Genomic DNA, 24,369 nt, shown 5'->3' on the forward strand with positions numbered 1-24,369 from the left:
CATTTAGATACGCTGTTCGAAACAGTTAACTTTCAGTTCAAAACCTAATAAAATTCTGATCATTGTGGAAGGAAACATGTTGCATTTTGGCAGAAAAATGAAACTATATGCTTGAAATACGTAAGACAAATCATTCTGATTTGAGCAGAAAGTTTATTCAGTTACAGTTTTTTACAATCGTTTTCACAATTGTCTCAATACCATGTCCACTTTTTCAAAGCTCTTCACACAGTGTGCTTTTGAAACACACACCTGAGCAAATCAGTTAACCTTTGGTGTAAAATGCACTTCAACCACCAAAACACTTAATATTTCACCCAAAAGTGACTCATGCTGCCATAACTACAGCATATGCTTTCTCCCATAAGACTACTTTGTCACTCAATGTTCAATGAACTACAAAACACAAACAACTTGGAGCATTGCTAAATACATATATGTGTTTCCCTTTCCTCTATTTTTGCATCCACAAATATTTCAAGCCAAGCAGCTAAAGAAACTTTTGATCTGTTGGTTTGCCTCTCACAATAGATGTCATGACTGAGTGTGGTGAATTTGAGACGGCTGCGTGGGGGTTGGACCCAAAATGCACGACTCAGAAACAATAGTTAGATAAAGTCCCGTCACGGCTTTATTCGGGACGAATCCCAGGAGCGTAGTCAAAACAAGCAAAGTACATACACGTAGATCCAGCCAAACAAACAATAAACAATCAAAAAGCACGGTGCCGAGGGAAGAGGCAAACTCGTAGTCGGTAGACGTGCAGGGAGGTCCGGTAGCAGGAGAGCTGTCAGCGGGGCAGAAGTACAGACGGACGGCAGGCAGAGTCGTAGTCGAGGGCGATGCGGAAGTCGAAACCATAAAACAAACAACGAGGCAAAGGTACAAAAACGGTAGGCGAGGACGTGGTCCAAAACAAGCAATGGTCAACAAAACAGAAATCAATAAACAGTGGTAGGTAAACAGGCTTGGATCTAAACGTGTAATGAATGGTAATAATGCTCAAGAGTTGCTTTGACGGACAAGAGGCAGACAATTTCGCAAAGAACAGAAGTGTGACTGGGCTATAAATGCAGGTGTAGACAGGTGTAGACAATTAGTTAGAGAGCAGCAAGGGAATGGAAAACAGGTGCGATGGATGACAAGTTTAACAAGGTAATTAGTAATCGTTAGTAATAAACCTATCCTGCCCTAGCATTAGTAAATTAGTAAATGACATGCACAAGAATCGTAAGATAACATGAACACATGATTAGTCTGTTAGTTTTACCCAATCCTGATCTAGCGTTAGTAGTTTTAGTAAATAGACAAATAGAAACAATTAGTGACAGAAAGAGAGAGAGAGAAAGCCGGAACGCAAGGATTGCGGAAAAACATGTAAAAGTGTATGTTTAAACAACGACCAGTCTGCGTAACAATAAACATAAATCAAAACATAACACTAAACGAACTAAGATTTACAGTAAACTGTAAATGAATGAATGTTTTACTATATTGGAAACCCAGAATAACAATTTTACTGTGTAATGTAAAACAATATATGATAAAGAAACAAATCACAAAAGCAACTGTATTCTTCAGAGGGTTTACAGTATTTTGATGTTTGTTCTCACAGTGCAATATACTGTAATTCAGAAAAGATATACAATACAATCAATTACTCAAAATACATTGCAATCAATAACAAATACATACCAAATAGCAATATTTTCACTATATACAGTAATTTGCACATATATTGTCTGCCTATCAGTATCAGAAGTGTACTGTTGGCCTGGCCCATCCATCCTGTCCTCTGCATTTGGCTATAGATTTTCATCAACTCCGAATGTTATCTCTTGCTATACACCGAGGAAAACTTATTTTTGCGTGCCTTATCCAGCCCTGGATGTGTCCATACACCCAACAGCCATTGCATCTAGAAGTGACATCTGTTCATGTGGGTGGTGGTCCTAAACCTTCACATATACCTTCATAAACTTCCTTGACACACTCAGAGTTCCTGTCAAAGGGGACAGTGTACAACTGTTTCATCCTGATCTGATGTTTCTGTAACACTCTTGAAATGGTTGTAGTGCTTACACTGTCAATGTTTGGAAATATGTCCTTGTCTGCGATTATGTTGTTGCGTATTTATCTTAGCCTGATGCTGTTGTTGACAATGACCATCCCAACTATTGTATCCTCCTGTTGAGGCATAAACATTCTTCCCCTGCCCCCTGTGTGACTGTGTGAGGTAACCGCTGGGTCCTGTAGTGAGTGAAATACAAATGTGATACATCTGCTTTTTCTGGAGACTTCTCAAATCACAGTACTGCTGTAATATAGACATCAATTGAACTCCTTCAGTCAGAATGCTGTAAATACTGTATAGTACCTGTTGGTTTGCCTGAAAATCCTCACTATTGAAGCCACTGTGGATCTAGGCAAGTTTGGTTGAACCCTAAACCTGATTCCCTCAGGGACAGACCATGATTTACCACATGATCAATGACTGTGGCTCTGATTTCATCAGACACAACTGTTCTTGCTCGTCCACGATGTCTTCTTCCTCTAACTCTGGCTGCTTCCATTTTCCCCACCAAGGCTAAAGAATGCAAATGCCAATCCAAAGGTGGCCCCTTTTGTATATGTGGTAATGGGGCACAAACAACAAACACCTGGGTAGGTTGTTCACTGAAATGACAGCCAGGTGTTTAAACAGTACATATATAGCAGTAATAGTGGAAAAATCTCTTCAGTGACAACTACATCTATATTTACCCTATATACATGCACATTTCAATGCAAGTATGATCACTTTTGTATAGATGGTAACAAGGCTGCAAACAAAAAAAAATGAATAAACTTTCTGCTCAAATCAGAATGATTTGTCTTACGTATTTCAAGCATATAGTTTCATTTTTCTACCAAAAAATCCTGAAGGAGAATGTCCGGCCATCTGTTCATGACCTGAAGCTGAAATGAACTTGGGTTCTGCAGCAGGACAATGATCCAAAACACACCAGCAAGTCCACCTCTGAATGGCTGAAGAAAAACAAAATGAAGACTTTGGAGTGGCCTAGTCAAAGTCCTGACCTGAATCCTATTGAGATGCTGTGGCATGACCTTAAAAAGGCGGTTCATGCTCGAAAACCCTCCAATGTGGCTGAATTACAACAATTCTGCAAAGATGAGTGTGCCAAAATTCCTCCACAGCGCTGTAAGAGACTCATTGCAAGTTATCGCAAACGCTTGATTGCAGTTGTTGCTGCTAAGGGTGGCCCAACCAGTTATTAGGTTTAGGGGGCAATCACTTTTTCACACAGGGCCATGTAGGTTTGGATTTTTTTCTCCCTTAATAATAAAAAATTTCATTTAAAAACTGCATTTTGTGTTTACTTGTGTTGTCTTTGAATAATATTTAAATTTGTTTGATGATCTGAAACATTTAAGTGTGACAAACATGCAAAAAAATAAGAAATCAGGAAGGGGGCAAACACTTTTTCACACCACTGTATGTTCATTTGTCCTACTACTGTTGCTCCCACAAAATGGGGATGAACAAAGGGCTGTAATTCCTACACGGATCACCTGAGATGGATGTAAATTCTCTCAAATTAGGGTTGATAATCTGCACTGTAACCTCATAACCATTGTTTTATTTAAAATCCAATGTTCTGGATCACAGAGAAAAAAAACACCAAAAACTTTTGTCCCAATACTGTTCCATTTACTGTTCCAATACTTTGGTATAACAGATGTGGACCAACAATAGGAATGATATGTTTTTATATACAGTAATATTTGGAATAAAAATGGGATGTTCTCCTTAACCCTGAAAAAATTTCCCTTGTCACATGTACCTTTCATAAGGCTTCTAGCTCATCACAAAGCCTGTCACAAAGCCAGCTGATTGGATCACAGTGTGCACCAGTGAAATCACTGGACAGGAACTCTTTGTCCGTCGCAAGAATGTCCCGGCATGCAAAATCCATTAATAATATGAAAACATTCAATTTTATTGAAATTTTTCCATGCATCCATCCAAAGTCTTTGGAAAAGAAGTTATTTGTGCATCCAGGTTGGTTTGAACACTGAGGGTGATTATTTTGACAATGCAGTTATTGAACAGACACAATGCTAACGTCTGACGTCTAACTGAGCCCTATGCAAGTGGAAGAGTTGGAAAGAAATGAACCCAGAGACAAACATTAATTTCCCTCAAATTAAATATAAATTATATATATTAAATATATGGTTTCCGTGTTCAGACTAAAATACTAGATGAAATTAATGAATCTAGTATTTTAAACATTCATCTCATTTATATTACATATGTAAATACACATGGTATACAACATCTATAATATGACTTAATATAATATATTATTCTAAGCAAGCAACAATAAAAGGGAAATAATCTTGGCGTTAGTTGAAGCTTATTTTCTTGCCTTAGACCCTATAACATCCTATAATGCCCCTGTGCCAGGCATTGTACAGCGAGCAGTGTGCCAGAAACATCTCTAAATATCTCACATATCTGTCATAACAAAAACTGGGCCAACCAAAACACACACTACAACTAAAATTACATTGGTGTTTTCAATACACAGACCCCAAAAAGACAAAATAATCAAACAGGAGGATACGTCCATCTTTCTGTTGCTGTGATGACATGGGGGAGGGCTGGGCAGGGATCAACACTGAACCTCAGGATTTAGTGGTGAATCTCTTCACAGTTTGCATCAATTCACAGTCATTATACTGTACATTTTCTGCAATATGACTGCATCAATCATGCAATCAAATCCTAATCCCTAAGAAACCATTATTTTGGATGGGCTGATGGAGTCACATCCGCCTAGTTCTGTGCACCAAATCCCCTGGTCTCATTGATATCTTTAGATTTGTTCAGTCCTGCTCACTATCCAAAATGGTTCTTCCCTGCTTCCAGCGGCAAACCCTGGAGTACGGCACACATTTTGAATGTGATCACTCCAAACGGCTGCATTCGAGTGGGTTTGGGAAAGGAAAACAATATTATGACGTCATTACACTGATATTAGGTTTCTAACGCTATCACTCGATTGAATGGACATATACTGGATCTGGAGTCTTCTTCTATAAGTACTAGTAGGTGTAGTAGGCCCCTACTAACCCACACTGTGTATATATGGGGCTGATAGCCACTGAAATCGGATGAGAACATTCGAACATTCGAACCAGCTCGATAAGGAATATCTCCTTCACAATGGACAGGGCGTAGGAATATCTGCTTCACAATGGACAGGGGGTAGGAATATCTGCTTTATAGGACAGGGTGTAGGAATATCTGCTCTATAGGACAAGGTGTAGGAATATCTGCTCTATAGGACAGGGTGTAGGAATATCTGCTCTATAGGACAGGGTGTGCTCCTGATTGCCTGGGGGATAGATCCCTTTCTTCTCGAGTCCACCTGTATTTGTTTTATTTAACCATTGTTTAATTTCATATTTCTTCCGTCAGTTGAGAGGTTTTTTTCACAAGGGTAATTTGCAGAAATATATATACAATATGTAGGTTAAATGGAGCACGTTCTCCAAAATGAGGTCCGGAACATTTCTCATTTGCTGGGAAAATATGCAGTAAAAATATGTTTTCATACAGAGTATTTAGCTATGAGGTTATTTTATCATCGAATGCCGCCCAGTGTTAAGTGAGGTGTAAATGTGTATGTATATGTATTCTATTCAAAATTTCATAGGAAAATGGTGTTAAATCAGTCAGCCTGGCAATGCATGGACAATGCATTTATGTATCTGTCACCAGATGGGGTATCACTTTGAATTTTAGAAATAGTGCGATTGTAATATGACATCCCTGCAAGCTACAGAAATATCTTAAGCGCATGCTGATGTTCCCAAATAGCCATGAAACATGTTTTAAAGTATTGTTCTACCTGTATTCCAGTCAGACAAAATTAAATACAAAAAAGTAATGCTGGGAAAATGACTGTAGGGACCTGCCCTATATATACATTTATAGTTGTGGTTATAAATAAATATACAGTCCTGGCACAAATTATGTGCTGACAGAAGTTTTGTACTCTTAAAACTTATCTGTGCCATTTCTTCTGTTGTTCCTCAAAGTCATTTTCATCTGGAAATATAATGCACTTGAAGCTGGATCTTCTTAAATCTGAGTGGTATTGCCATTGTGACCATCAGTAAAGGTTGTCTTTGCATGAATATTATCCATTTCATGTAGATGTTTTTTGGACAAAGAAATACATGTTCAAGCTGATTATAAAATATCCAACAGTAAGATACTTTAGACTGCTCAATTATTTGGGTATGGCTCACACTATTCTAGTTCATGGATGTGCTCTATGGTCTGGTATCTGTTAAGGCACTGTTCTAGTGTATGGATGCGCTCTATGGTCTGGTGTCTGTTATTGTATGAGCTAATACATACAGGGATGTCTAATGATTATTACTAAAGAAAAATGCTAATGATTTCTTCATTTTTGTTTATTGTTGATATTAAATGTATTCCAAAGTACATATGATAAAAAAACAGCATTTTTTTTTTCATAATCAGTGTTTTCATAATCTGTGCCAGTGCCGTATATTTTAGTTGAAATATAAATACTTAAAAAATGTCTGTAAAGGCAATCATCACTACCCATGCGTGTACAAGCATCTGTGCCACTGAAGAATGTGTGCTAACCTTGGAGGTAGTGACTACTTACACACTACAGGCCATCCAGATCTCTAAGAAAAGTGGCCCATTAAACCATCCCCACTGGGCAGCTGCTGTCTCATCGTGTTAAGCTCTGTTCTAGTGCATGGATGGGCTCTATGGTCTGGTATCTGTAAAGGCACTGTTCTAGTGCATGGATAGGCACTATAGTCTGGTACCTGTTCAGCCTCTGTTCTAGTGCTTGGATGTGCTCTATGGTCTTATTTGGAATCTGGACCATTCCAATGACAGCTGTGGCTGATGGCCCTCTAGCATTTCCCAGGGATGAGAGGCTTTCAGTCAGCTAGGATGACAGAATGTCATTGCAAACATGTTGTGGAGGACATCACATGCTTGTTGGTGTACTCCCAAATCCATAGCAGAGGTCACGAGATCATGAGCGCAGACGACGGATATGATTGGCCTCTCCTAATCTGGCAGATAAAGAGGGAGGAGCTTAAAATGAGGCTAACCGTACCCCAACTGCATGCAAGTCCTGCCCCTGCACAGTTGAAACCATTCAACTCCCCAGCCTTAGTATGAAGTATACCTCTGACAGGGAGCATGTCTGAGGAGAGCCCATAGGGGGTCACTGACATCCACTGGCTGACCAGGCATTCTTTTACAGAGACAGGTCTTATTTTCACATATATATGTTTTAAGAGTCAGTTTGGTGGTCTATTATAAGGTTATTTTGATGGATTAACATTAAATTGAGATTTACATTTCTCAAAAAAGGCTAACATAGGCGGCACGGATGGTGCAGTGGGTAGCACTGCCGCCTCACAGCAAGGAGGTCCTGGGTTCGAATCCCCATCGGCCGGGGCCTCTCTGTGCGGAGTTTGCATGTTCTCCCCGTGTTTGCGTGGGTTTCCTCCGGGAACTCCGGTTTCCTCCCACAGTCCAAAGACATGCAGGTTAGGCGGATTGGAGAGTCTAAATTGCCTGTAGGTATGAGTGTGTGAGTGAATGGTGTGTGTGCCCTGCGATGGACTGGCGACCTGTCCAGGGTGTATTCCTGCCTTTCGCCCAATGTATGCTGGGATAGGCTCCAGCCCCCTGCGACCGTGTTCATGTTATTAGGATAATGAATGAATGAATGAATGAATGAAAAAAACATTTTTTTTCTCTTTTTACAACTATTATAAGACATACAGCCAGTGGCTTTCCAGAACAATGCCTGGCCATCGCGCATTGTACACGAGCAAAGAACAAAATGCAGGTAAGCATTCAGTGGAAACCCATTGGGTGTCTGATCACTGCTCATTACAGCCTTCACTGTTGGCAAGATGACTGGCACTAACAGCTGTGCTCACTGAAAACCAAGGGCTAAAATCTTCATCACGCATCACGCTCCTCTCACGAGATCAAAAACGACTGAAATGCGCACCCATACTGGTCTGCTGTTAATGCGTGTGGAAGCGACAAACCCCTTTCTGTCAGAGAACATTTACACCTGCAAAGTGACATGGTTCTTTACCACTCTCCTTCCATTCCATTCAGAGGAAATGTACGCCCTTATGAGTGTCCTTGTCATGTCACTTTCATGTTCAGAAACTGTAGATACTGTATATAAATATATAAATGAGCAAGCAGCCAGAATATCTTGGCAGCTTATCTTGTGTTGTTCTGTGTGTTCTTTCTGAATTAATATCATGGTTAGAGTACTTGCGCTAAGTAAGGAATTGTTGTTTCAATGTGTTCATAATTGCTTTCCGATTAGAAAAATCACATTCTGAGAAATACCTACTCTTGCTGTGAGCAGAACTTTCTAACATGCAGTTCATCAACAAAGGAGGAGCATAGGCATGCCAAAATATTAGGCCCACCAGAGTTTACTAAGGCACTGTATGCGTTATGATTTCTATAATGTCCAAACGCACACCAACACAATCAGAGTCAAAAAGCACAGAAACTATTACAGAATAAGACTCAAACACATGCACTGTATCAGATATAATGCTCCAAAATCAAGGTTTTAATCCAACAATAGTGTTAACGTTTCCGCCGTACCAAGCCTTCATCGGAACAATGATTTACAATCAAACATGGATAAGGCACCATAACTTAGCCTACTGTCACAACTACGCAATCAATACTCTAGCTGCTGTAATTAAAACATGACTAAAAGGTATCTCTTGTGGTTTGTGTGCAAACTGTTAACAACATGAACCGTGGGCTGGTGAGCAGTGAGCAGACTGTTTAAGTGGGTGCAAGGGGAGGCAACAGACGTTTGCTTTCATGACTGGCACTACAGAAGGTGCGCCACAAATAGAAATTGTGCAGAAAAGTCTCACTCACCATGGCAACCGAACGCAAGTTCTTCCAAAAATGACAGTGATAGGTTTTTTTTTTGGTCTGCAATAGAAACCATGAATCACGCAAGAGAAAGTCGTGTTTATTTTTTTTATGAATCCTCTTGTTAGCCAATACAGTTTATGCAGTTGCAATGTCCCCCACAGCATTTTGTTTTATTATTAATATTAGGATGAATAAAACGCACGCGTTGAATAATGCATCCTGAGTTTTGAATAGGTATCGGAAGCAGATCCTGAAATACACTGAGCTGATGAAAGGTGCAGAGAATTTGCCATTGAAAGAAACGAGCATATGAACCAAAATAAAGAAAGGGTGAAAAGGCGAGTGGCTTAATGAGACGGCAGAACCCCTAGTGCTTATTTTGGAAAGCGGGGGAAGGGGGGGGTGCAGGCAGGCAAGCGAACGAAGAACGGACCATGGAGGGAGGAGAGAGACAGCACTGAAGGATGGAGCGGAGAATGACTCTATTTTTATCCCACTGGCTAAACAGCCTCCTGCTGCAAGCCTTCCCATAATGCAACACAAACACATATCCTCTACAACAGGCCTCCTGCTGCAAGCCTTCCCATAATGCAACACAAACACATATCCTCTAAAGCAGGCCTCCTGCTGCAAGCCTTCCCATAATGCAACACAAACACATATCCTCTACAACAGGCCTCCTGCTGCAAGCCTTCCCATAATGCAACACAAACACATATCCTCTAAAGCAGGCCTCTCGGGAGGGAGGGTGATGTACAATGTTGAATAGATGGCAAATGTGTGTGTTCCCACCCTCCCCAACCTGGCTGCTGCCTTCCCGGCACCTGGACCTTTTCACCCGGACTGTGATGAATGTGCCCCAGGAATGGAGTTCACCCGGACCGGACCTTTTCACCGCTCCAGCACTGAGACAGCAGCAGCAGCAGCTCTCATGATGTCATAACCGCTGATGCTGCCGGACCCAGATTTCACGCGTGAGCTATTTATACGCCTGACACTAAAAATAGCTGGGCATGGTGTTCTGCGTTCAGCTGCAGGGAACCTGCAGGGCACCAGGCGGCCTCTCCATGAAGCGACACAGCGTAAGCTCTGAATACGTACACCACCTGTCCCAGCGCAGCGACCGCCGCAACTACACACGGGAGAACTACAGGGGCACATTCATCACGGCCGCTGACAGTGCCTCCCTGGCTTCTCAAAGGCATTGCTCCTTTCTCAGAGGAAGAAAGAGAGAGAGCGTTTCAGCTGCGCTGCGGTCATGTCTAATGTTTCACCCTGCCTTGGGCTTGACCCGCACAATCACAACACTCTCCTTACAGTAATGATATGTGTGCCTGGGTGTGCATGTGTACCTGTGTGTGCCTGTGTGAGTGCGTGTGTGTGTGTGTGTGTGCGTGTGTGCCTGTGTGTGTGTGCGTGTGTGTGTGTGTGTGTGTGTGTGCGTGTGTGTGCCTGTGTGTGTGTGTGTGTGTGTGTGTGCGTGTGCATGTGTGTGCGTGTGCGTGTGTGTGTGCCTGTGCCTGTGTGTGTGCGTGTTTGTGCGTGTGTGTGTGCATGTGTGTGCGTGTGCCTGTGTGTGTGTGTCTGTGTGCGTGTGTGTGTGTGCGTGTGTCTGTGTGCCTGTGTGTGCGTGTGTGCGTGTGCCTGTGTGTGTGTATATGTGCATGTGAGCGTGTGTGCCTGTGTGTGTGTCTGTGTGCCTGTGTGTGCGTGTGTCTGTGTGCCTCTGTGTGTGTGTGCCTATGTGTGTGTGTATCTGTGTGCCTGTGTGTGTGTGTGCGCCTCTCAGTCTGTGTGTGTGTGTGTGCGCGCGTGTGTGCATGTCCCTGTGTGTGCGCGTGCGCACTTGTGTGTGTGTGTGTGGCTGCGTGTGTGCATGTGTGCATGCATGCACGACTGAGTTAAATTAAAGGGCTGAAATAGATTACTGAAAACAAGAAGTATACTGTATATATGTGACTGGGACATGATCCTGATGAATATTTAGTCTGTCAAAGAGAATCAAATGTTAATTGGTGTTTGGCTCACAGACACCTATACAGGACCATATAAAATCAATACAGGACCATAACATGCAAAATGTGATTAAGTCTGTGTTCATACTTTGACTATATCTGATATCTGACTCAGCACACTGTATCGGTATCGCATAATATTCATATTTTTATTCAGGAGCTGGAAAGAAATGACTGAGAAGAACACAGTCTTATCAGCCAGCAGATATGTAGGCTATAAAAAATTAGCCCATATATTTCAGCAAAATATAAACTGATAAAAGGCAAACATATTTAAAATGTAATGCGAGGCAGCTTGAGCTGGATTGTTAACTGGAACCTCGGCCGCTGTTTCCGCCTCTCTGCTCCAGTCAATTTCCATGAAACCATTTCGGGAATTGCATTTGCACTCAATATGTTAAGGCCAATCCATAACGGCAGTCCGTCCTGTCAGATCTCCCGTTGCATCCGGTGTCGCTAATTACCTTCGCACTACTGAGGTCTGTAGTCGTGGGGTAGAAATCCTACAGCTTCACGGCTAGTTTACTGGGAAAATATTGATCAATTAACAACGGCACTAGCTAAAAAGCATTATTTGATGCCTCGTCTTCAGAACTCTTCACACAGTCAGCACAACAGCAACAACCCCTGTGTGGACAAAACATGTTTGCCAATAAAACATTTACTGTAGCATTTCTATAACTTGTCCCAGTTGCATATATGGTAGTACATTCCATACAGTACAGATTATATTGCAGATGCCAGTCTGCTTTGGAATGTAAAGTAGGTACAACAAAAAGGAAAACAAACAACATTGCTGCACTATGAATCAAAGAACAAAGTAATACTTTAACTAATTACAAAACTAAAAAACTATAGAGCGTAGAAATTATCCACTCAAAGAGCACTTTATTTGGAACACTATACTAATACTGGGTATTGCTCTCAAAACAGCCTTGTGGCATGGATTCCACAAGATGTTGAAAACATTCCTCTGATCCCTGTTGACATGATTGCATCATGCAATTTCTGCAGATTCATGCTGCAAATCTCCCGTTCTACCACATCCAAAAGGTGTTCTATTGGATTGAGATCCGGTGACTGGGAAGGCCACTGAAGAACATTGAACTCATTGTCATGTTCATGAAACCAGTTTGAGACGACTTTTGCTTTGTGACATGGTGCATTATCATGCTGGAAGTAACCATCAGAAGACACATTGGGTACATTGTGGCACATGGTCAGCAACAATACTCAAATAGGCTGTGACATTCAAGCAATGATTGATTGGTATTAACAGGCCCAAAGTCTGCCAAGAGAACATTCTCCACACCATTACACCACTGCCAGCCTGGACTGTTGACACAAGGCAGGTTGGGTCCCTAAATTTATGCTGTATGCCTAATTCTGACCCTACCATCTTTCAGCGCACTTATCCCTGGTTATGGGTATGCATTTTGTTGTACGTCGCTCTGGATAAGAGCGTCTGCCAAATGCCATTAATGTAATGTAATGCAGAAATTAAAATTCATCAGACCAGGCTACATTTTCCAGTCTTCAACTGTCCAGTTTGGTGAACCTCAGCTTTCTGTTCTTGAACCCGATGTGATCTTCTGCTGTTGGAGCCCATCCGCCTCAAGGTTCGACATGTTCCGAGATGCTTTTCTGCGCACCACAATTGTACAGAGTGGTTATTTGAGTTACCGTAGCCTTTCTGTCAGCTCAAGTCTGGCCATACTCCCTTGATCTTTCTCATCAATAAGGCATTTCCATCCGCAGAACTGCCGCTCACTTAATGTTTTTTTGTTTTTCGCACCATATAGTAAACTAGAGACTGTCGTGTGTGAAAATCCCAGGAGATCAGCAGTTACAGAAATACTCTGCATGATTGTAGGCATTGCACTGCTGCCACATGATTGGCTGATTAGATAATCGCATGATTAAGTAGGAGTACAGGTGTTCCTAATGAAGCTTTAATAAACGAAAACACTGACAAACAAAAATGGAAAGTAGTACTCAGACAGCCTGCAGGTCAGCCCACACAGGGCAGAGAAGCAAACGTACAGCAATGAACATTTCTCCAGTCACTGCGAATCCCGTCTTCACTGAGGTATAAAAACAACTCCCCTTTAAAACACTGCCATCCTGTGGCATTCTCTGAACCCACATCCAAATACAGAATTTCAGTATTGCAAAAAAACACAAAAACAAAACAATAGTACCGCACAATTGTAGTCCCACATAAAACAGAATTTATATAATGAAGATTATGGTAACGCAACTATGATTTTAACCAGCGTAGACAAAGATTAATTCTAGTATAATACGCGACAATGCATTGCACATTGTAACAATGCAACTACATCGCAAAATTAAAATGAGTATAATTACAGATTATTTGGTTATTTGAATGAGTTTCATTCTCCCTCTTGGTCTAGACTCTCTATTCTCATTGGATTCTATGGGTCTAATTCTAAACACAAACCCCCAACTTCTTCTCAACCCTAAATTTAAAGGCATACATAATCACTTCACAACAATGTGAAAATGAACAGCATTCCGACTTCAGTCACCTATAATCAATCTATAAGTCAATTTTTTACATTTTGGTTTCAAAGTTCTCATGCAGTTCTTTGTACAATGCTCATAAGATAATGTAATATAAGCAAGTGACTGATCAATAATTCAATGTTTCCATGTAAAAGGAGAATTCCATTTGGAGGTTTTTTGCCATATTTAAACTGCAGAGTAATACAACAGTGAACTGATCATTTGTGAACTACTAAAAAATACATTAACTGACTTTTACATTCCAATATACATACATTAGTTAATGCCAATTCATGGAACCTTTTTCTAAAGTGTTACCTTTTTGTAACAACACAAGTTGTATAGGAGTGTTTGCAGAAGGAGCACGATGCAACCTTAGTCAGAGGAATGGCTCCGTGGGCGAGGTCATGACCCTGGGGTGGGGATCATCATTAGTGTGGGCTGAGGAACACAGGAAGAGGAACGGGTGGGGCTGTGTCTGGCCTGTAAGGCTTCTGCCCATGACCCTCGGATGATGTCAGCAGCCCACAGCTCCTGAGTGCTCTGGTCACATGTTCCGATCTGATCTTCCAGTGGGAGTGAGTTCTCGACACTCCGATCTGCCAGTGAGAGAGAGTGTTTTACGCTCCGATCTGCCAGTGAGAGAGAGTGTTTGATGCTCCGATCTGCCAGTGAGAGAGAGTGTTTTACGCTCCGATCTGCCAGTGAGAGAGAGTGTTTTACGCTCCGATCTGCCAGTGAGAGAGAGTGTTTTACGCTCCCGTCTGCCAGTGAGAGAGTGTTTGATGCCCCAGTCTGCCAGTGAGAGAGAGTGTTTGATGCTCCAATCTGTCAGTGAGAGAGTGTTTGATGCTCCTTTTTAAATTTAAGAACACTCTCCAAAATAGTATTATTTTGACATGGTAAACTCATAGTTTTGAATGGATTTCAATGGGGAAATTAGCTTTTTGGTACTGGAGGCTCAATCAACAGCAGTAACTCCAGAAGCCACAGGGGTTTGCAAGCTTCTGAAGGAATGTCAATCCCTGGTCCCCTGGTGGGAAATCATGCTCGGACAGTGTTCTGTGTTACTTGAAATATGGTCAAAGAGCTTTCTGTGGAATTATATAACAGATAGGTCCGGCTAAATGCTTTTAAAATTACTCAGCATTTGTAGATCACCATTATGTAAAATAAAATTAATTAGTTTAAAGTGTCCTTTGATTTGGAAAGGAGTAGGTACAAAAAAAATACAACTTAGGCAACATCCTCGGATTGAAATACCAGACGACATTATGAGTTATTTAAATAACTGCACGTTATCTGGCTATCTACTGGGGCGGCCTGTAGCATAGTGGTTAAGGTACATGACTGGGAACCGCAAGGTCGGCGGTTTGATCCCCAGTGTAGCTACAATAAGATCCGCACAGCCGTTGAGCAAGGCCCTTAAACCCACATTGCTCCAGGGGAGGATTGTCACCTGCTTAGTCTAATCAACTGTATGTCGCTCTGGATAAGAGCATCTGCCAAATGCCATTAATGTAATGTCTACAACAAAAACAAATTGCTTGTTTGTTTCAGTGTCGTCTGGTGTAATGTAAACTAGCAAGCTAGCTAACGTTAATGCAGTGGGGATATATTATTCATACTCACGTCAGCTAACGTTAATGCCGTTGCTTTGATAGTGGAGTGGGGGATACATTATTGCTAGCTGATGTTCATAATGCCATTGCTTAGCAACCAATAAACTACTGTTCAGCAGAATAATACATTTACCATATAACATAGTTCCATTAAAAATACATTAATTAAAGTTTGTCTTGTCTTTCTTTAGTGACATTTTGAAAGATAAATGTGGTAAATGTGGTATATCTGTGGATATTGGCTCTCATTCCGTAATGCTTAATTATTGTCCTATTGTCCCTACAGTAGGAAACCAGAGTGTCACAGACATTTCAAAATGGTTAGTTCAGGTGTAGAAACCACAGAACATTCAAGTTTCACTTAAAACACAATGTACAGTCCCGTCCAAAAGTATTGGAACAGCAAGGTTAATTCCTTTGTTTTTGCTATACACTGAAGACAACTGAGTTTGAAGTCAGAAGATTTTAAGGTGAGCAAACGTATGTGACTGACAGGTGTTTCTTATTGGCCAGATGTGTCCAGTTAGAATGTTTGGTTAAACAATAAATACTTCTGAATGTCTACTCTTGGGTTTTTCCTGTGAAGACTGCATTTGTGCTAAAAAAGATAAATGAACATGAAGATCTGTATTTGGGAGGAAAAAAGGCGAAAATCTATTGCCCAAGTGTAGCACTTATTACGAGCTGTAATTAAGCTAGAGTAAGTTAGGACCAGTCTCTAGTCTTCGTGTAAGAGTAGTAGTTAAAACAGTAATAACGGCAAAATAACACCACACCCACCAGGTAAATTTAAATGCCGGCTTGTTTATAAAGAAGTTTAGAAAGATTTAGAAGTAGAAAGAGTCAGAAATTGGTACCATTAAACATTTTACATATACAACATTTGAGAAATATTCAAAATATTTGCATCCAAATGCAAATGGATCCAGTGTAAACTATGTATTCTATTTAAGGAATAGAATGAGATGATTCTCTCAGCATTAGTTTCACTTTTAAGTCTATTTGGGTTCGAGAAAATATTTAATTGAAGTCACATTCAAGGTTTCTCTAAAATATGTATTTGGTTTCTATTCAAGAGTTAACTCATCTTAATACCTTATCTTAATATCTAAATATCTCGTTTTAAATCTTAATTCAATCAAATTCTCATTTAAATCAAAATATAATTTCAATCTAATATAATAACATTAAGTTATTGTAATTTTCTCAACAGGCCTATTTTCAAATCAAGGGTCAAGTATTGCTTTTGCTAGTTGCTAGTTATCTGCTAATGAAACTAGTGAGCTTCAGTTTAGTTCTAGCACATAATCAAATGCATTTGCATTACCAGCAAGCATAGCAATGAAAGAAAAATAACAATCGTGAAGATAACATTCACAGGCAGGGTTCTAGACTGCATATGCAACCATTTTTTGAGAGTGTGCGAGCTACAATTTCACGTGGTCGCATTAGTGCGAGTGCATGATGATCACCGGTGTTTTGGTGCTGCTCCGGCAGCGAAAATCACACGGGTACTGCGTTAGCCATTGTGGTTGAAAATAGTACTTTTTCTTCTTCACTGGCTCAGTCGCTCTCTCCCTACCTGCACTCTTACTGCCTGTACCTTCATCATTAGTGCGCGTGCGCGTGTATGTAGCGGCACTGAAGACAAAAGGTGCGAAACAAACAAACAATAAAAAAAAATGAAGCGGTCCATTACAGATTATTTTAAAAAACAAAGTGAGGAGAGAGAGAAGGAGGCTGGTGGAGAGGGAGAGCCAACAATATGTCCCGAATCAGACACGACTGATGATGAGAGTGCAGGCAGCAGGGAGAAGAGTGCAGGTGGAAGCAGGGAGCGACTGAAGAAAAAAAAGTATTGCTTTCGAACACAATGGCTAACGCAGTACCCGTGGTTGCGGTACGAGGGCAATGCTATGCTGTGTTTGTATTGTAGGCAATGTGGCCACATTGCACCTCGAAACTTGTTACCGGGCCAACACAGTTTAAGGTGGAAACCTTGAAATTGCACAATGACAGTAAAAAACATAAAACCTGCAGGGACCGATGCATCACCCGCAACACTGAGCCCCTCCCCACTTCTTTCCAGCGGTTAGACGACAGTAATCACTCAACGGAGCAGAAAGAAATGGTCATAAAGTTCAACACTGCCTAAAACATAGCGAAAGAGGAACTCCCGTTCACAAAGTTCAATTCCCAAATAACACTTATGAAAAAGAACGGGTTGAATGTGAATCCAACCTATGCAAACGACGTGGCCTGTGCCCAGTTCATAGGAGTAATAGCCGACAACCTCCGGGAAAAGACTGGTGACAAAATTGCCTCCGCCCCCTACCTATCATTTATGATTGACGGTGCCACCGACGTCTCCACCAAAGAATGTGAGATTGTCTATGCCCGTGTCATAGATAATGGAAGACCGTCCAACATCCTAATTGGCCATATTGAGGTTGAACACGCCCATGCAGAAGGTAAGGGGTGTGTGTCTGTGTGTGTGTCTAATTTCTGTTTCCATATAATGATAAATAATGATAATGAAAAATGCTCTATAAGTTAATTATAACAGCCTAATATTTAGAATTTAATGTATATATTTTAATGTTCTAGGTAGATATGTAAGCTTATAAAAACACACACAATGAGGTGTGCATGTGAATTACCAAAAGAATATATACACACAAAAAAATACTATACTACATTTTTAAAAAGTAGAATACAAATAGAATTTTAAACATGAGGCAGGATATTGCTATTAATGTGCAAATTAAATGTTAAAATGTCCAAATGATAAAATATGATAATAATGATAAAAATATTCTATGATATGTGTTTGCTTCATTTAAGGCATTTATGCTGCAACCAAGAAAGCCTTTGCTGGCCTTTGTCCAAAATGTGCAAACTGGCTGGAAAAAACCGTAGCCTTAGGAGCAGACGGTGCTGCTGTTAATCTGGGCCACAAAGGTGGAGTGATATCCTTCCTCCAAGGAGAGGCTGGGTCCTTCGTTGTCCCATTCCACTGCATGCCACACAGGTAGGTTGTAGTTTAACATCTGCCACATATCCATTCTCCAAAATCTAATTATATTATACCCGATAATTTTATATTTTGTTCTATCCAAAGATTGGAGCTGGGGTTGTTGAGTGTACAAAGGGATGTCTCTATGATTGGGCAAGTATACGACCTGCTCCACCTCATCTGGAAAACATACCACTTCAGCCCAAATCAGTGAGGGAGCTCAAAGCATTGGGAGCTGAAATCGGAGTCACAGTGAATGCACCCAGTGGGGTGAAAGGGACAAGGTGGCTGCCCCATGTGTCCCGGAGTTTGAGCACATTCCTAAAACCAGGGAAGGACAGCAACCCCCAGAGCTCTGGACAGTTTACCGCAGTATATATGCACATGGACCACCTGGCAGGTGCCTCGGCCAATGCAGACATAGCTGGCAGAGCAAGGAAGGTTAGTATTATCTCACTGTTTTGAGTTGGACAGTATTTCATTATTGAAATCATTTTAACTTTGGTGTTGTATGAGAGTTGATAATGAGAACTACACTGATATATTTGCAGATCAAAGCCACCATGGAGGATGGGACATTTGTGGCATTCTGCCACTTCCTGTCGGACCTTTTCTCTCCCATCAGCCGGTTCAGCAGCTCCAGAGAAATGATGTGATCCTACCTCAGGTAAGGGAGGCAGAGAGAAAAGGGGGCCAGGGGGTAAAATATATTTTTTGCATCTTCCCCTTAATATGTTTCTTATATGCTAATAAGAAAACAACTGTCTTCCCAGGCTGTTAGTGGCATCGAAAGTCTCCTCGCTACCATAGAAACTATGGCAGCCAGACCCAAACCTGATGGGAAGCTGTCTGAGTTCCTGGCAGCCATGAAGGCGCAGCACCAACAGAAGGGAGGAGAAACTGGAAGACAGGGATTAAAGTATCAGGTACACATACAGTATGTACTAAATCTAATATTTCATGTTAATAAAATGTACTTAGTGTTTTAATTTTTTATGCTTCACAGGAAGTCACCCTTTTTAAAGGTGAAGCTGCAAAGCTGGCAGAAGGTCAGCCAATCAGCCAGTGTGCCCCCAGACTGCAAAGAGCAATTGAGCTGACATGTGAATCCACTGTGAAACACCTAAAGAACAGATTCAGCAGCCTACTTGGTGAGTTGTTGTATTTTACCATTATATCATAAGCACACTGACATGTTTACAGCACTGTTGACAGGCCTATGTATTTTCACCTTTTTCTGTCTGTCTTTTGCTGTTAGAAGAGAACATAAAGGATACACCAACAGCCAAGGCAGTGAGGTGTTTCAATGTCTTCAACCATGACTCTTGGCCAGATGATAAGCTGGAGGTCCTGGATCATGGTGTAGAAGAGGTGAAGTTTCTCCTAGAGCACTTCTCCACTGTCCTAGGCAGGAGTTTTTTGGCCTACATGTATCATATTTCTGTTGATATGTATGACCTTGTTTTCCTTCTCATTCTTCCATCTCATGCCAGGAATGGGTGCAACAAAGAACAGGCAAAAGAGGAGTTCCAAGAGTTGAAAATGACAATATACACGTCATTCAAAGATAAAAGCTATCTTGGACTGTGGGAAGTCATGATGACAAAAGAGCCCTACTGCTCAGACTATGCGGTAGGCTCTGTTATTTTTTTATATATAAACATGACATGATCATTGTAGGCGGCACGGGTGGTGCAGTGGGTAGCACTGCCGCCTCACAGCAAGGAGGCCCTGGGTTCGAATCCCCGTCGGCTGGGGCCTCTCTATGCGGAGTTTGCATGTTCTCCCCGTGTCTGCGTGGGTTTCCTCCGGGAACTCCGGTTTCCTCCCACAGTCCAAAGACATGCAGGTTAGGCGGATTGGAGAGTCTAAATTGCCCATAGGTGTGAGTGTGTGAGTGTGTGAGTGTGAGTGTGTGAGTGAATGGTGTGTGTGCCCTGTGATGGACTGGCGACCTGTCTGGCCTTCCTGCCTTTCGCCCAATGTATGCTGGGATAGGCTCCAACCCCCCTGTGACCCTGTTCAGGATAAGCGGGTTAAGATGGATGGATGGATGGATGGATGATCATTGTCACTGTTGATTTCGTCAGTTGGTTTGATCAGTGTACTTGTTTTTTGCAGAATATCATACACCTGGTCAAGATCATGCTGGTGCTCCCAATATCTGCAGCAGTCTGTGAAAGAGGTTTCTCATCACAAAACAGAATCAAGTCAGATCTTAGGGCAAGGCTGCATACGGATACTGTGGAGGACCTAATCCGAATCAGTGTTGAGGGGCCAGAACTGATGGACTATGATGCCAGGCAGGATGTTAAGCTGTGGTTCTCCCAGGGAAAGAGGGTCAGGAGGCCCAACTATAAGAGCTGGCCCCTCTGAGTTGAATTCCAGGGGGTGAATTTAGATTCAGATTTCCTTTGGAATTGACATTGACATTGGAATACCACAAAATTCAGAGTTCAGTGTGGTGATGGCCTTGGGATAAAAACTGTTCATTAATCTTGTGGGTCCAAAACATTCAATGTTTGGCAGTGTTCAGTTCACGTATGAATGCTGCAGCTAATAAGTTATGCTGTTCTGCTAAGCAAAGCTGTTATGCTTTGCTTTTATGTTTGTTATGTTTTGTTATGTTCAGTTATGTTCAGATTAAAATATTTTACAAATAACAAGTCTGGAGTCACTGTCAATCTTCACATCAATGCAAAACTAGGGTATGCAACTATTCATCAAGGTCATTGATTAATACCATGCTGTACAAAGAAAAAAGGTGCGACCAAATCATATGCTGGTGCGACCAACTGAGAAAGTTGGTAGCACCAGTGCTACCAGTGGAAAAGTTAGTCTGGAACCCTGACAGTTCAGCAATTCAAGAATAACATTCAGCCGTAGTAAATGCATTCAAGCTTAAATTTAAAGTTCAAGTTACACTGTAGTCGGTGCAATCAACCTATGCTAACAGCTGACCACGTTGTGCAGTCCATCCCTGTATTGAATGAATGAGTCCACCCTTACCGCGATATATCTCAAAATAAAAATAAATTCGTTCGTAGTCGAGATAATGATGGCATCTAGCAGTCCTACCACAACTTTTATTTGAACAGTGTGTGTGTCCTCCGGAATGCAGATGAAGCTGGGGGATGCCAACGATTGTCCGTGGTTCTTCTACTGGGAAAGGCTCGCCATCTTCTCTCGTTGAGCACAACGAGGCTTCAGCAATTCTAGGCTACTCAATGATTCTTCAGTCAAACAAACAATATCGTAGTTCAAATAAAACACGGTCTACCTCTATAGACGGAACGGTAACATGGAAAAAGTGGAAGGTTTTAGACAGGTCAAGTCAATCTCCAGACCTTAACCCAACTGAGCATGCATTTCACCTCCTGAAGTGGAGATTGAAGAGAAAATCCCCACAAAACAAACAACAACTGAATGAATTGGCATTAACTAATGTACGTATATTGGAATGAAAAAGTCAGTTAATGTATTTTTTAATGGTTCCAAAATTATAAGTTCACCATATGGTTTGCCGATGTATAAATATCATATAACAAATACCTTAGTTAGTTGTTAACAAATGTATTAACTATTGAAAAGTTAATGTTATGCTTAATTAACGTATTTGTACATCATTAATTCATGTTAACAACTAAATTAGTTGATGCCAATTCATGAACCTTACAGTAAAGTGTGACCAGCAGCTAAACTATCTCCAATGCTTTTTTTGGGACACCAAATTGGTGTAGTACATGTGGATAAGAAATGTATGTAAAACAAAACAATGTAAGTATTACTTTGAGGTAACTTTGACCATTTTGCAAAAATGCAACATTGAGACTGTGCATTAGCAGGCAGTAGACTCAGTATAACAGTATGCAAGGACATGTCTGGTAATGTTCCATGAGCAATGTTAAGCTTGTGTCATCGTTGTGTGAGGTAGTGGATGACCAATACCCCACTCCCCCTTTTCTACAAATAGCTACAAATGAGTTCAACATATGCTTGTTATGTATCATGACTGAACTATCATTCCCCCCCTCTAGGCCCATCCCTTCCTTTTCAACTTTCTCCCCTCTTACAGACTCTGATGTTTCTCAACTCCTGCTCTCCCACCGCCCTACAACCTGTGCCCTTGACCCTATCCCCTCTTCTCTTCTCCAGACTATCACACCTGACATCCCATTTGTCACCTCCTTTGTGAACTCCTCCCTGTCTTCTGGCTGTTTTCCAGCATCCTCCAAGAGGGCCCACATCACTCCGCTGCTAAAAAAGCCTACTCTCCCTCCATCATCCACAACTACCGCCCGTTATCTCTTCTTCCTTTTCTTTCTAAAACCATAGAACGAGCCGCTTCTACTCAAACTTTCTTTTCTAACAACAACCTGCTAGACCCCCATCAGTCTGGCTTCAGATCGGGCCACTCGACAGAGACCGCGCAACTCTCTGTCAGTGAATCACTCCATGCCGCACAAGCAGCCTTCCTTTCCTCTGTCCTCATTCTTCTAGATCTCTCTGCTGCCTTCAACACTGTGGATCACTCCATCCTCCTGTCCACCCTGTCAGCAACAGGCATCTGTGGCACAGCCCTGGACTGGATTGAGTCCTACCTCTCTGGTCGCTCCTTCCAGGTTGCCTGGGCTGGTACGGTATCGACACCTCGGCCCCTTGCCACAGGAGTTCCCCAGGGCTCAGTCCTAGGCCCGCTTCTTTTTTCTCTTTACACTCATTCCCTTGGCCCTGTGATCACTGCACATGGGCTATCCTACCACTGCTATGCGGACAATACCCAGCTCTTCATCTCGTTCCCACCATCTGATTGGGTTTCAGCCCATATTTCTGCTTGCCTGAGTGACATCCAGAGCTGGATGGACAACCACCATCTAAAGCTCAACCCAGGTAAGACTGAAATCATCCCTGCTAATACCTCTCCCCATCTGGATCTCTCCATTTCCCTCGGGGATACCACACTTACGCCATCACCCAGTGCAAGGAACCTCGGCGTGGTGATGGACAGCAGACTGTCCCTCTTCGAAAACATTGCGGCGGTGACCCGGACATGCAGGTTCTTCCTATACAACATAAGGAGAATCCACCCCTTTCTCACCCCCTACTCGACCCAGCTCCTGGTCCAAGCGATGGTTCTGTCCCACCTGGACTACTGAAATTCCCTCTTGGCTGGCGTCCCAGCGTCCGCCATCAGACCCCTCCAACTTATCCAGAATGCAGCAGCAAATACTCACATGTCACCCCCCTGCTTACTTCCCTCCACTGGCTGCCTGTCATGGCTCGCATCAAATTCAAAACATTGGTGCTAGCCTTCCAAGCAGTTAAGGGGTCTTCCCCTGCTTACCGACAAAAAATCATCAGACCCTACACCCCTGCCAGACCTCTTCGTTCAGCCTCCACAGGCTGCTTGGCACCTCCCCCTCCCCGAACTTCCACCTCACGCTCACGACTACTGTCTGTTCTGGCTCCACGTGGTGGAATGAACTCCCCGTTGAGGTCAGAACTGTAGAATCTCTCCCCACCTTCAAGCGCAAACTGAAGATGCACCTCTTCAAGCAGCACCTCTCCCCATCCCTCCCTACCTCCCTGTGAACCTTAATTGTTGTCTTTCTGTGATTTACTTTTTTGTGTATCAGTATTTTTATTTGGCTAGGTAAGCAGTGTTTGGCTAGTTAAGTTTGGTCACTTTTGCTTTGTTGTTTGTTTGTTTATTTGTTTGTTTAAAAAAAAAAAAAAAAAAAATTCAAATAGGCCCTGGTCCTTATCTTTGTTGTACAGGTAGCAGTTGAAATTGTACTTCCCTCTAGGGTCTTTCAGAGCACTTATCCCTGGTTATGGGTATGCATTTTGTTGTATGTCGCTCTGGATAAGAGCGTCTGCCAAATGCCATTAATGTAATGTAATGTAATGTAATGAACTATAAAGTTTGACTTTCATAACTTCCACAGCTGTGTCTGAGTATTCTCCACGGGAAGCATGATGACCACTACTGCTACCACGCAAATCCAACATAAAACTGCTCATTTTTAACATAAAACATATTCCTCATCAGAGGCTTCCTACAACAAGGTTTTAGGAGGTAAACATTTTTTTATTTAAATTACATCAATGTCTGGTTCTCAGATGATTTGACACAATGTACAGGAAAAAGTACTAGGCCAGGTTTGAGTATCCATCCATCCA

The sequence above is a fragment of the Conger conger genome, chromosome 17, assembly GCF_963514075.1.
Source record: "Conger conger chromosome 17, fConCon1.1, whole genome shotgun sequence".
NCBI classification, from domain to species: Eukaryota; Metazoa; Chordata; class Actinopteri; order Anguilliformes; family Congridae; genus Conger; species Conger conger.